The sequence below is a fragment of the Clupea harengus genome, chromosome 9 (assembly GCF_900700415.2).
Source record: "Clupea harengus chromosome 9, Ch_v2.0.2, whole genome shotgun sequence".
Taxonomy (NCBI): Eukaryota; Metazoa; Chordata; class Actinopteri; order Clupeiformes; family Clupeidae; genus Clupea; species Clupea harengus.
The window spans coordinates 13,601,621-13,613,188 of record NC_045160.1 but is presented as its reverse complement, the minus strand read 5'-3'; positions in this window follow the sequence as shown (position 1 = coordinate 13,613,188).

Sequence of the window (11,568 nt, the reverse complement as noted above, 5' to 3'; positions counted from 1 at the left end):
TTTTATAACAAAATATTGGTGAATAATGCTCACTGAAAACATTTATTGCCAATTATCCAGGACAGTCTATCAATCTTGTCACTAAATGATTTCACCCTCACTTCAACTGGACCTGAGCAATAAAGGGCAACAGTTAAGAAATGACATCACAAGGCATAAAAAACAATTAATAATTTTTTCTCACAAACACAAAGCCAGGAGTGGTACGAGATGGATCGCTCGCCTTCTCTATGACCTCATTACTTCCATAACAATGATCCATTGTGTTTTGGCCATGGTGCTACACGGGCGATTGCTGTCCATAAGTTTTATTTGGCATTTTATGGCCATTAGGTCACAGCGCTTCTGTTCCATGTTTGAAGGTGGCCAGTCTAAGACGCGACAAGGGGGAAACAGTGGCCGATGAGGACAAAGAGAGAGAGAGAGAAATAATGAGAGAGAGAAAAAAATGTCCAAGGTCTCCAGATCACATCCTATCTCATCTTGCTTGTTTGTTTGTATGTTTGTTTTTTGCTGTGTTCTCTCTGTTAAATGTTCTAATCTGGGGTATGCCTTTATCATGAATAGTGTGTGAATCAGAGTGAATCCTGCTTTGGAAATGCGAAATGGCAGCAACATTGCAATCAAAGATGGGCAATGTGTTGTTTTTGTAGCAGCATCACTTACTGTACCTCGACCGTTTGAAAAATGTCACATTTTAATTTAGATTTTAACACATTTATCTTAGTATTTCAATTCTCTGATGATTTTCTCTTTGTTAACTTGGACTGCTATTCCATAACTGCACCCACCAAACTGACTCCCAATGGACGCTTTTCAGATGCACATACTTGAAGGAATATGCATATGACCGGTACACCCAGCACACTCGAGAAGTTAACACTTGCCTGTTTCCCTTACCTTAACAGCCTGCTAGTTTGGACTTGAAGTAATAACTCAGCCACAGACTCCAAGAAAAATAGATTTGGGATTTCTGTGTGATCTATCACGGCCATTACTTTCCCCCTAATTGAAAGGTAAACATTCTTTTATTCGGATGGCTTAAAGTAATTACTTCAATGACATGTCTTATTTTCAGACATTTTTAAGTGCTGTTCTGTTTTTATGAGCTGCTTCATAAAAGAAACCATTCTCCGCAAAGGTGCCCCATGTCTTCTCATGTGGCTCGTAACGGCGCTCCGCTCTGATTTGCCGAGCTAAAGAGGAGTTTTGGACATTCGACTCGCTAAGGCACACCGCCACTGGCCAATGTGGGCCCACAGTGTTCAGCTCAATCACAGGATCTGTGCTAATGTGTCCCAGTCCCTGCATTAATACGAATGTCCTTAAATGTAGCTGGGATTGCTCGTGGCCGTGACTAATATCGCAATACCTGGCACCTCTCTCTGTTGACTTTGAATAGAAATTCTTAGACTATTTTGACATGTCGTCATTTTATGGGTTTCCATAGTGACCCCAAGTGTTTTTGCTACACACCGGGCTGCACTTGCTATAATTGTCACTGAGCCGCATAAAGAGACATTGGCTTTTATTAAATTGGCACATTGCGCGGTGAAACGTTTGCTCTGCTAACTGATTATTAAGATGGGTGACAACAGACCTCATTTTCAACTGTGCAAAGGTTGCAAAGAGTTCTGTTAAGTTAGTTCATTTTGTGTTGCAGTTAGAAAATGTTATTGAATTGTAATGAATTTAACTTCCTGTACTTTGCACCAGTTTACTACTTCTCTCATTTAATTTGTTTTTGTATGCTTTTAAAGTATATATCTTTCCAAAAGCAGTGAGATTCTAATATAATGTTTCACCTGGACTTGTAAACACAGCTTGTAATAATTTTCACATGACTTCACTGTTCATGTCCATCCACATGCATTTGAAGAGAAACGATTACCTGTCACAGATAACCCACAATGGAAGTTTTTGGTTGTTTGTCTGTGGGGTGGACTGTTGTATTAGGCCTTGAAAAAATAATAAATAAAAAAGCTCACTGAGCCCCGTGGATGGTTTGTAAACCATCAGGACCATAAGTCATTTTAAGCACCTTTATTCTTGTCCAAACAAACAAGATATATTAGTATAATGACACATATATCAGTCAAGTCAAAGATCCAAAGACCATCATCAAGCATCCTTTGTCACAGAGACACATACTGTACGATTTACCTATGTTTCATCATTGTCATTGCCACGCTAGTCACTGAACTTTCTGTGTTCTCACTTAGGCATCAATGGGCCTGACTGTTTGAGGACCAGATTTGTCAATCTTTGCAGACTGCATAATTCAGCGCATTAGCCGTGAGCTTAGCTGATTGTCTGGAGGTGAGAGGGGAATCTTTGTTCACATAGAGTTCATTCATAAGTATTTACTCATGAGACTTTGATTAATTATCTTGCAACCTAAATCATCTGTGTAGAGGCGCGTACATGTGTGTGTGTGTGGTTGAATTGAGCTTTCTTTGAATGCGTGGGATTGTGTGTGTTGCAATGGGACAACATGCACCTGGTTGCTGTGTAAACTGTTCCATTTTATCCCAGTGACTCATCACACCATACAGTAATTTCATTCTTATATACCTTAACGTTGTGTAAAACAAGTCTGAACAGTTCTAGTTGACACCAGATCGTCATGCCTAATCAAGATTTCTCAATGAATCACGACCAGATTGTTATTCTTTTAATCTCACCTTTTACCAGAGCATTCTGTTGGTGTTAGTCATAATGAAGATTCACAAACAAATTATGAACATCTTTAGAAATCCAAGCACACAAATGTGATGACATGTACTCTTTTTTGGAGTTGTTCCTTGTAATTCTAAGATGGCAAAATTTGTTCATTTTTATCACAATTTTCATGAAATCACTTTCTTTATTCCAGAGTGACAAAAACACTTAAAAGGAAGAACAATTTTTTTTAAAAAGGAAACTAAATGAATGGTTAGCTGGACCTTCTACATGCCAACAATACTCCAATACTACACATTTTAACAAACAGCCGGGGTGACATACCCATGGGAAAAGAATCCTGTGATTGTTATGTTTCACCTGCTGCATGGATGGCCCTAAAAAGAGAGGGAGAGGGAGAAAGAGTGTGTGTGTGTGTGTGTGTGTGTGTGTGTGTGTGTGTCTGTGTGTCTGTGTGTGTGTGTGTGTGTGTGTGTGTGTGTGTGTGTGTGTGTGAGAGAGAGAGAGAGAGAGAGAGAGAGAGAGAGAATGGCTATACTGTAACTGCCAAAGCAGCAGAACTGCTTCATGTTTTATTACATCATTCCTATTGGCAACGCGCCAAGTTGTTGGCTTGGCTTCTTTCCAGAGCAAAACTGCCTCTCCCTTTTTTTTCTCCTCTCCTCTGCCATCTCTCTTTCTTACAGATGAAGTTATTCAACAATTGTAATCTCTTGTCTTTTTTCACTCTTTTTCCATTTCATTTGTGTAATGCAATCTCAACTACATATTCCACACTGCAAGGCTGTTTCTGAGTCTTCTCTGAAACATGATTTGACAGGGCATCTATTATTCTGCCTGTGTGTCATGCTGAAAGCTCATAGCGACCTGCACTACACCCCCCCCCCCCCCCCCCCTCCTCCTCCTCCTCTCTCTCTCTCTCTATCTCTCTCTCTCTCTCTCTCTCAGAATGTTGAGCAATGAGTCCTCTTCAGGTAAATAAACTAGGTGAAAACCTGGTTGACAGACATCCTTCTGTTTATCAGTCACTGGGAAGAAGTCCATCAACAGCTTGGCCATGGAGGAAGAATTTTGGTTTTATCTTATAAATAGCTGCATTTCTTGCTTCCTCTTTTCCGTGTTGTCTTCTGTGAGCCAGTTCCTTGTTAGTGCACTAAAAAATAAGCTTTGTTTAGGAATAAATTCCACATTATTTCCGTAATGATAATCTATGTGATTGTTTCTGTCTTTACAATCTCATGTGAAGTGTGTGTGTCGCTCAAACTCATGTCCAAGTGTGTGCATACTTTTATACAATAGTGCATTACTCATTGGTGTCAAACTGATATTCAAAAGAGTACAGGTGGCAATTGCTTTAGTCATTTATAAATGAACAGACAATTAAATCTTTTTAAGAGTTCTGCTGTAGTTCAAGTCAATGCTAGTGGAAAGCTGATACCAATGGCAAAATTGCAGGATTGTGTTGCTTACATTGTACCTGAAAAAAAAAAACAGTGGTCCAAAACTACTAGCCTTACACTGTTTGTATCTGTTCATTCCCTCGCATAGAACTTTCAAATGTCAATGCTCTGTATTGTACGGATTTTAACCACTACACCATTGATTGACAGGTGCAGTACCATCTGAGATTACCATCCACTTTAGGGAAGTAGCACGAAGCTAATCCAGGTGTTTTCTTCTGACTGTCATTAGCCTTCTATCCAGAGATGGATTAAACAGTGACAGGAGGTGCAGAGAGTGGATTTGCCAAAGGGTGGGCCTGCTGAAACGGTTGAGAAATGCCTTTGAGATGAGATGATGGGATAGAATGTAAAGCCTACGAAACTATCATAATTTCCATGTTGCTTTGCTCTCTCCCTCAAGGCCTACTGTGTGGTATAGGGATATACACAGTTTAATTCAGGCATAATCCATAGCGCAATCATACATTGTAGGCAATATTACAGTCTACTGGTTAGTCATAGAACAGACAAAGCTAAATAAAATTAAATTGGATGAATCAAATCTTAAAAATTGTGTCGTGGAAGATAAATCTTTTTTAAAGTCATTTAAATCTTAAACTCAGCATGCACACTTTTCTTCACTGAATCTAACGATGTAATAGTACAGAGGACTCTACTCAATCTTAAGGCACGGTGGGCTATGGATAATGTATGATGAAAGATATTGCAACCACCGCAGGTGTGGAGCACTATTTAAGTCAAACTAGAACAAAATAAATGTCCCTTTTCACTGCAACGCACCAGCCAAGGCAAATTTGTAAATTGTAAACGGTACTCTCTGAAGCTAGTTTCTATATTTACCATGAAAGGCTGGACACGTTACAAGGGAATACATCAAGTCCATTAAAGCTTCTGTTCCTCCCCTGAGGGTAGAGAGCTTCTGAAACAGTTCACTCTCTCTTCTCTAGCCCTAAACCCCTTCAGCAACTTCATCTGGTCCCTAAACACCGTATCTCAGGCAATAAAACAGCATAAGGGAGAGCTTGGGGGAGATGAAACTTCACTGTGGGATTGAACTAATCACTACGTGTCTGGCAGGACAGTAGTTTCTCACCGACACTTGCTCTTTCTGGGTCCAGCAGCAGCAGCAGCAGCAGCAGCAGCAGCAGTAGCAGCGGTGGTTGCCTTGCCCCAGCTGGAAGGACCTGGAGCTGTGGATAGGCTAACTGTGACAGATGAATGCTAGGAATTATGAGCCTGTTGAGTGAGTGTATTCCTTTTCTCTCATCCATGTTTGTACAGTGAGGGACCCCAGGCATCAGTCTTTCCACAGTGCATTAATCAAACTAAAGTGTTAACATCCCAGGCTGTGCTCGCGGGGGCCCTCACAGAACACCTCACCTATGACATTTTATTGACATTCGTCTCTCTCGTGATGCCATTATAATCTTCTTATACCTGGTGTCAGTGGTTAATCCTTTATTGAACCAGGTGAGTGCATCAGGAAATAGCAGGATTCTATGAACAGAAATAAAGAAGATGGAGTGATGGAATGGCATGCTGCAGGAGAGAATGAGACCTAGTGAACAGAGGATGAGGGTAGTGGATGAGTGTTTTGAAATCTGGAAGTGGATGATTTTTCCTAATTTTCTTTAAAGTCGAAACTCTATCCACTCATGCTGAAACCAACCATTTTTAGATTGCCAAAGTGTACACCTAGTCTTTAACTGAAGGCCTGTTTGAAACTGAAGTCATGTATTAGCCTATTTACCCTAAAGTTAGTATTTGAAGAAGCAATGAATTAGAGAAAAGTTTTTTGGCAAAACCAAGAAGTAGAATTCGCTGATTCAGTTAAGTGTAATGCATAAATGCAAAAAAGACTTTATGTAGTTTTACAGGAGAATACTAAATAGTTTATAACCAAAATCTGTATTAGGTGTACTCTTTCACAAAGATATTCTCATTTGTGAATCACTCCTGGGCTGAGGTTCCACAGAGGGGAAAAATATAAATAAAAATGTCAGTTGCTTGTCCATGGCGGTATACTGTCTGCTGTAACAGCCGTGTGACAAACAGCCCAAGGAACACTTAAGGGTTAGGGAGATGGGTTGTTCACACCTCTCAGCAAGTTGTAATGTCTCTCAAGTTCTGTTGCCATGTCGTAATTGTATTTCTATTATTTTTCTCGTTGCCTAGCGACAGTTTTAATCCTACCTCACTCTGACACGTCAACAATGAAATGTGTTTCTCACTCTCTCAAATGAAGCATTGAAGCGATGAAGGAAAGGCAAAAAACTGAAATGACAAGTATTGATAGCAAGCTGTCTGTTGAACTGGTTTATTGAAGGGAGGGAGGAGAGAGAAAAGAGGGGGCAGGGAGTTATAAACCAAAGCTTACCTTTTCACCTTGGTGGAATAACAGCGCGTTCGATCCTGAATGACAGAGGGACTGTCAGAAGCCATCAGCGGCAGCGGAGTCATCCTCTCACCTCAGTGGCAGCCGATGTGAAAAACACTTAATGCTCAGTGACAGATTGTCATCTCAGGACCCATCAAATGCTGCAACATAATCGCAGAAAGACAAAAAAGACATACAAGGCCAGGTCATTTAACACATCTACGTGTGTGCCTGCACCTGTTGTGTATAAACACTATACATTTAAGAAACTTGATTGTGTTGACAGTGTGCAATAATAACAAATCATATAGAGTTACTCAAGTGATGAAGTCGTAGCAGCTGTATGTATTCATTATGGAGTTTCTACACATACAAATGGAGCCATATTAGAGGTGCATGCTGTAGGACTAGTGCTCAGTAACACATAACATATAATGCATGCATATCAACTCTGTTAACAACATGACCTTTATAATATATGTTATCAAATTCAATTACAGTGTTATTACATGCAGTTGGAAAGATGAAAGGTGTCACCAAATACGTCATTACGGTCAAAATATAACAATTACTTGTTCCTAATTGAGAGAGGCTCTGTATTCCTCAATGAAAGCAAGGCCTCTGTTTTGAGTTTTCTTTGATAGAACTATAGGCTGCATTGGCATCCCATGACTAATCCACAAGGGGGGGAGCGTTTGGATAGGGGGGGGGGGGGGGGGGCGGGTGTATATAGTCTCAGCTCTGACTGAGACGAGTGATTTACAGACACACTGTTCACACCCAGCCGAGGCCATCTATTACCTTCTGGCAGAGGTGGCGAGAGCGCCTGCATGCAGACGCGGCACCCAAACATGACTGCTTTAATCGGAGGGGTATAATTGTTTCGAATTTATGGCCCTGGATTGCCTCGGAGGGCCGACTGTGATTGCACAACTCCAGCGCACGAGGCTTGGACATGCGGCGACAAGGGGTGTAATTCTCAGGGCTGTGATGACATTTATAGTGCACTACTGCGTGTATGCATGACAATGGCCATGTGCACTGACTGATTTAGATGCAGCACGGCTACTGCATTCTGCTATGTATATGTATATGTTTTTTTTTATATATTTTTTTTAAATGGAGCATGTTCCAGCGGTGTGTAATTTCGAGGACTCATAACTAAACTTTTTCAGTGTTTTTATGACTTCCTGCATTAGGGTGTGCTGTATGTGTACCATGGCTTCAGGCTCGTGTCAATGTTGATCTCATAGCAGTCAGTCCTGCCAGGGTGTCTTTTTAGTCCCAACATCTGAATGTACGCATGGCGCTCCAGAAGTGTTTGAGGAGATTTTCTATGATCACATCTATTTTATACTGAATCTATTCAAATGCAGTGGGGTAATATTGTAATGTCACTGATAACAACTTATTAATATGTATGCAAAGGCTCCAACCAACTTTGTTCAGTTTTCTTGCTCTTTCTTTATAACTGCAATAGACCCATTAAGCTGAATAGGGCTGGGTTTCCCAATAATGGTGTCTCTTAGCATTTTGCAAAGACTTAAAAGGTATGGCTTTCTATACTAAAGGTGTTTATTTTTCTACTTATGTTTCCCAAACTATCTCATAAGAGTTCCCCTGAGAGAGACCTTACTACGTATAACTTCAGAGGCTGAATCCATGTTTCAACATTGTTATTTGTCATTCATTGAGATTTCAGATTTCAGGGCCCAGTCTGACATGTTGCTATCCCTTACTCTCCACAGGTACCCAACTGGCATGATGCCAGCTGAGCGCTTGGCAATACTGGCACATTGTCTCCATCAGGCAACCTTACAGTTCCATATTGCACTGCCACAATTCACTGCACCATACCAGCTCTGTGTCACCCAACACCTCGGTGTGGTGCAGTAGATGGTAGCAGCAAGGAAGTGGAATTTATTTGAGAGTTTTTGGGATGAGAACCAGTCCCGTTTGAGTGTTGGAATTACGAAACACACAGAGAATATACAGGAATAAGTAGGGAAATGCTTTAGCCTATACTTTGCATAAAATCTGTTTCCCATCAAAATGGAGTGTCCAAAATAGCACAGTAGCTGGGTGGCCAATCAGGGTGCCAAAGGAAAAATAATATTGCACACGCTCTCTGTTTGTCATTTTAATAGTAGCCAGCTAACCTTTCACAGTGAAAACTAGAGTTTTAAAACTCTGTGCAGTCAACGCCAACCAAGGGGTAACCTAACTACCCATTCAGGCAACATGCAAGGATTTTTATTGTCTTCTTTTATTGTCTGGCATAATGGCATATGTGTAGCCTACGCATAAAAGTTTTAAACTTGACATGCTATACCTCCATAGAGCCTCTAAATCTAGAGTAAAGAGTAACTATAACATAACAAGAGCTGAGGAGCTTTGGTGTCATAACTAAATGTTTGTGTAAAATAACACAGTTATTGCACTGCATGTTCTACAGTATGTTGAATGACATATATCAATTTCAGTGCTGTTTACTGTGAACTTTATTTATTGAAGATGAGAGATTTTGTGAAACCCGAAAGCCACTCTGAACATTTGCCATATTGAATGGGTTTTGGCTTCTGCCCTCATTTGCTAAGCAAGCGGACTGGCAAGACTAGCGAGATCGCTGTTGAAGTGCACAACCACAAACACGGCACTGCACAGCGAGCTTTAAGGGAGCACCTGGGCCCTGGTCAGGCCCTTCTGGGGGTCCTGTGAACTGCCTGTGGCCCCTCTCTCCCCTCTCAGGCCCTCGAGCTGTACAGCTTTATTAGAGGCTGCTCCACGCTCATTTCAGCTCCTGTTAGAGCTGAGCGCCACTTAGGCCGTGTGATGAAGTCACGCCGGGCCCATTAGCTCACGCCGCCGCCCAGAGGGTGCCGAGTGACATGGGCAGCAGCTGCGGGGCAGGGGGGGGGGGGGGGGGAGAGGTGGTGGGGGTTGGGGGAGCGAGAGGCTCGACCAACACCCAGCAGTGGAGACAGAGAGCGGCAAAGCACAGGGATCAGTGGGTCTGGGGGGGGGGGGGGGGGGGGCGGTCTGGGGGGAACCACACACAACTTTATTCTTGTGAATTACATGAAAGATAAAACCCTTTTTTCCCTTTCTTTCCTTGCATTTCTCTTTCTTTGTTTTGTTTGCTGGTAATGGATTTAATTTTCCGTCCTTCGAAGAAATTACTTTTTCTCCATTTCTCTCTCTCTCTCTCTCTCTCTCTCTCTCTCTCTTGCTCTGTCAATGCAAAAATGGAAAGTCTGCGCTCCTATTTAGATACCTGCATGCCAAGTGTGTTAATGGCATGACAGTGCTCCTTTGTAATTCTAGCTGTCCGCTTTTGTCGTAAACCATTTGCGGCAGGCATTCTCTGAATGCTGCGAGTGAATGGCTCGATGAAAAACGAGAGTCCCTCAGCCCGGCATAAGGTGTCCTGAGTCCTATCTGCACAAGTATCTCCATTTGTGAGCTCTCGTTCCGTGCAAGTCTGTGCATATGTCCATGGATTATTTGTGTAATGTGTGTATGTGTGTATGTGTGTGTGTGTGTGTATGTGTGTGTGTGTGTGTGTGTGCGTGTGTGTGTGTGTGCGCGCACGAAATGCCCCTGGTGGTTTTCTATTGAGATGGCACAGCACAGCAGCACAGTGTGAAACTGTTGATGGAGATAGGTGTGGATGGGCGCGGAGACCAGGCAAAGGGTTCGCCTGTCAAACTTACAGGATGGTGACAATGTGTGCATATATATCACTGCTGATGTCTCCATTCAATGCATGCTCTGTGATTGACTATACAGGTGTGTATGTGTGTATATATATATGTGTGTGTAGAGAGACACATTTAATGCATGCTGCTGTATATTTTACAAGGTGTGTGTGTGTGTTTGTATGTGTGTAGACAAACATATAATGCATGCTATTGTATATCTTTTGGGGCGTGTGTGGGTGTGTGTTAGGCTGTATATGTATGTGTCAAAGTAATAACGTGCATTTAAGTGTGTGTGTTTGTGTCTTCCTACACAGGAATTTCCTGGTCTGCCCGGTCGAGCTGAACTACATCGAAACCGGAGCACCAGTATCAGTTCAGGTGCAGGACGATACCGGAAGGCCACGGAGAGAACAGATACCATTCTAGCTTTACTGCTTTGCTTTCCCCACTTCATTTAGAGTGCAGAGTAGGTGGAAGGAAAATAACCCGAAGTCGTAAAAGTTCAGTTTTCTCACCCAGCTGACTATACAGAGCACCAGGCCTGGCTGGCCGAATTTGTAATGGAATTTCAAAGAAGAAGCTTTCCCTTCTCAGGGTCAAATGACGCAGTTCACCTTTTTTGCTTCAGCTGCGAGCCATTCTGGCCTTGCACAGTCGTAGACAGGGTATTACAACAGAGTCGGAGTGTAATTGCTCTTCAAGTGTAAAAAGTGGCAGGGTCATTTGCAACTTTCCGCTGTAATTTCCTTCACTTCAGTCATGAATATAAGACTGAATCTGAATGCAGGCCAGCGCACATGCAAGATCCAAGTTTCTGACTGTGGCAGAGGTCCGGCACTGATCTGGTACCAAGCCAGGGCTGCTTCCTTTCTAGACTCATCAGATCTCTCGGCCCAGAAAGTTCTGTCTGAAGAGATATGATCCACCTGCAAAATGTTACCTCAAAACAGTTTAGATTCACCAAATGAGAGAAGTCTACTGCAGACTGCCGTTATGTTCTCATAACCGCAGATTTCATCAGGCCTTAAGAAAAAAAAGTTTAAAAAAAAAGGGTTTGTAATATTGTAATATTGCATTCCAGATAACTCACTGACATTTTGCAAACTGTGATGAACTAATCAGTAAATGGTCTACATAATAAACTGCACTACATGTTACATAAATATTATAAAGATGTGGTCTAGTAATATTTTCACTGCCAACGATTGACGTGCAGACACATTGCTCAGTGTGTTTAAGAATGACATCAGTGGCCGTTCACCTGTAAAGTCTGTTTAAAAGGTCATTGTAGCTGATAAACCCCTTGAAGTTATTTTAATACACTGTCTTTTTCACCTCACTAACT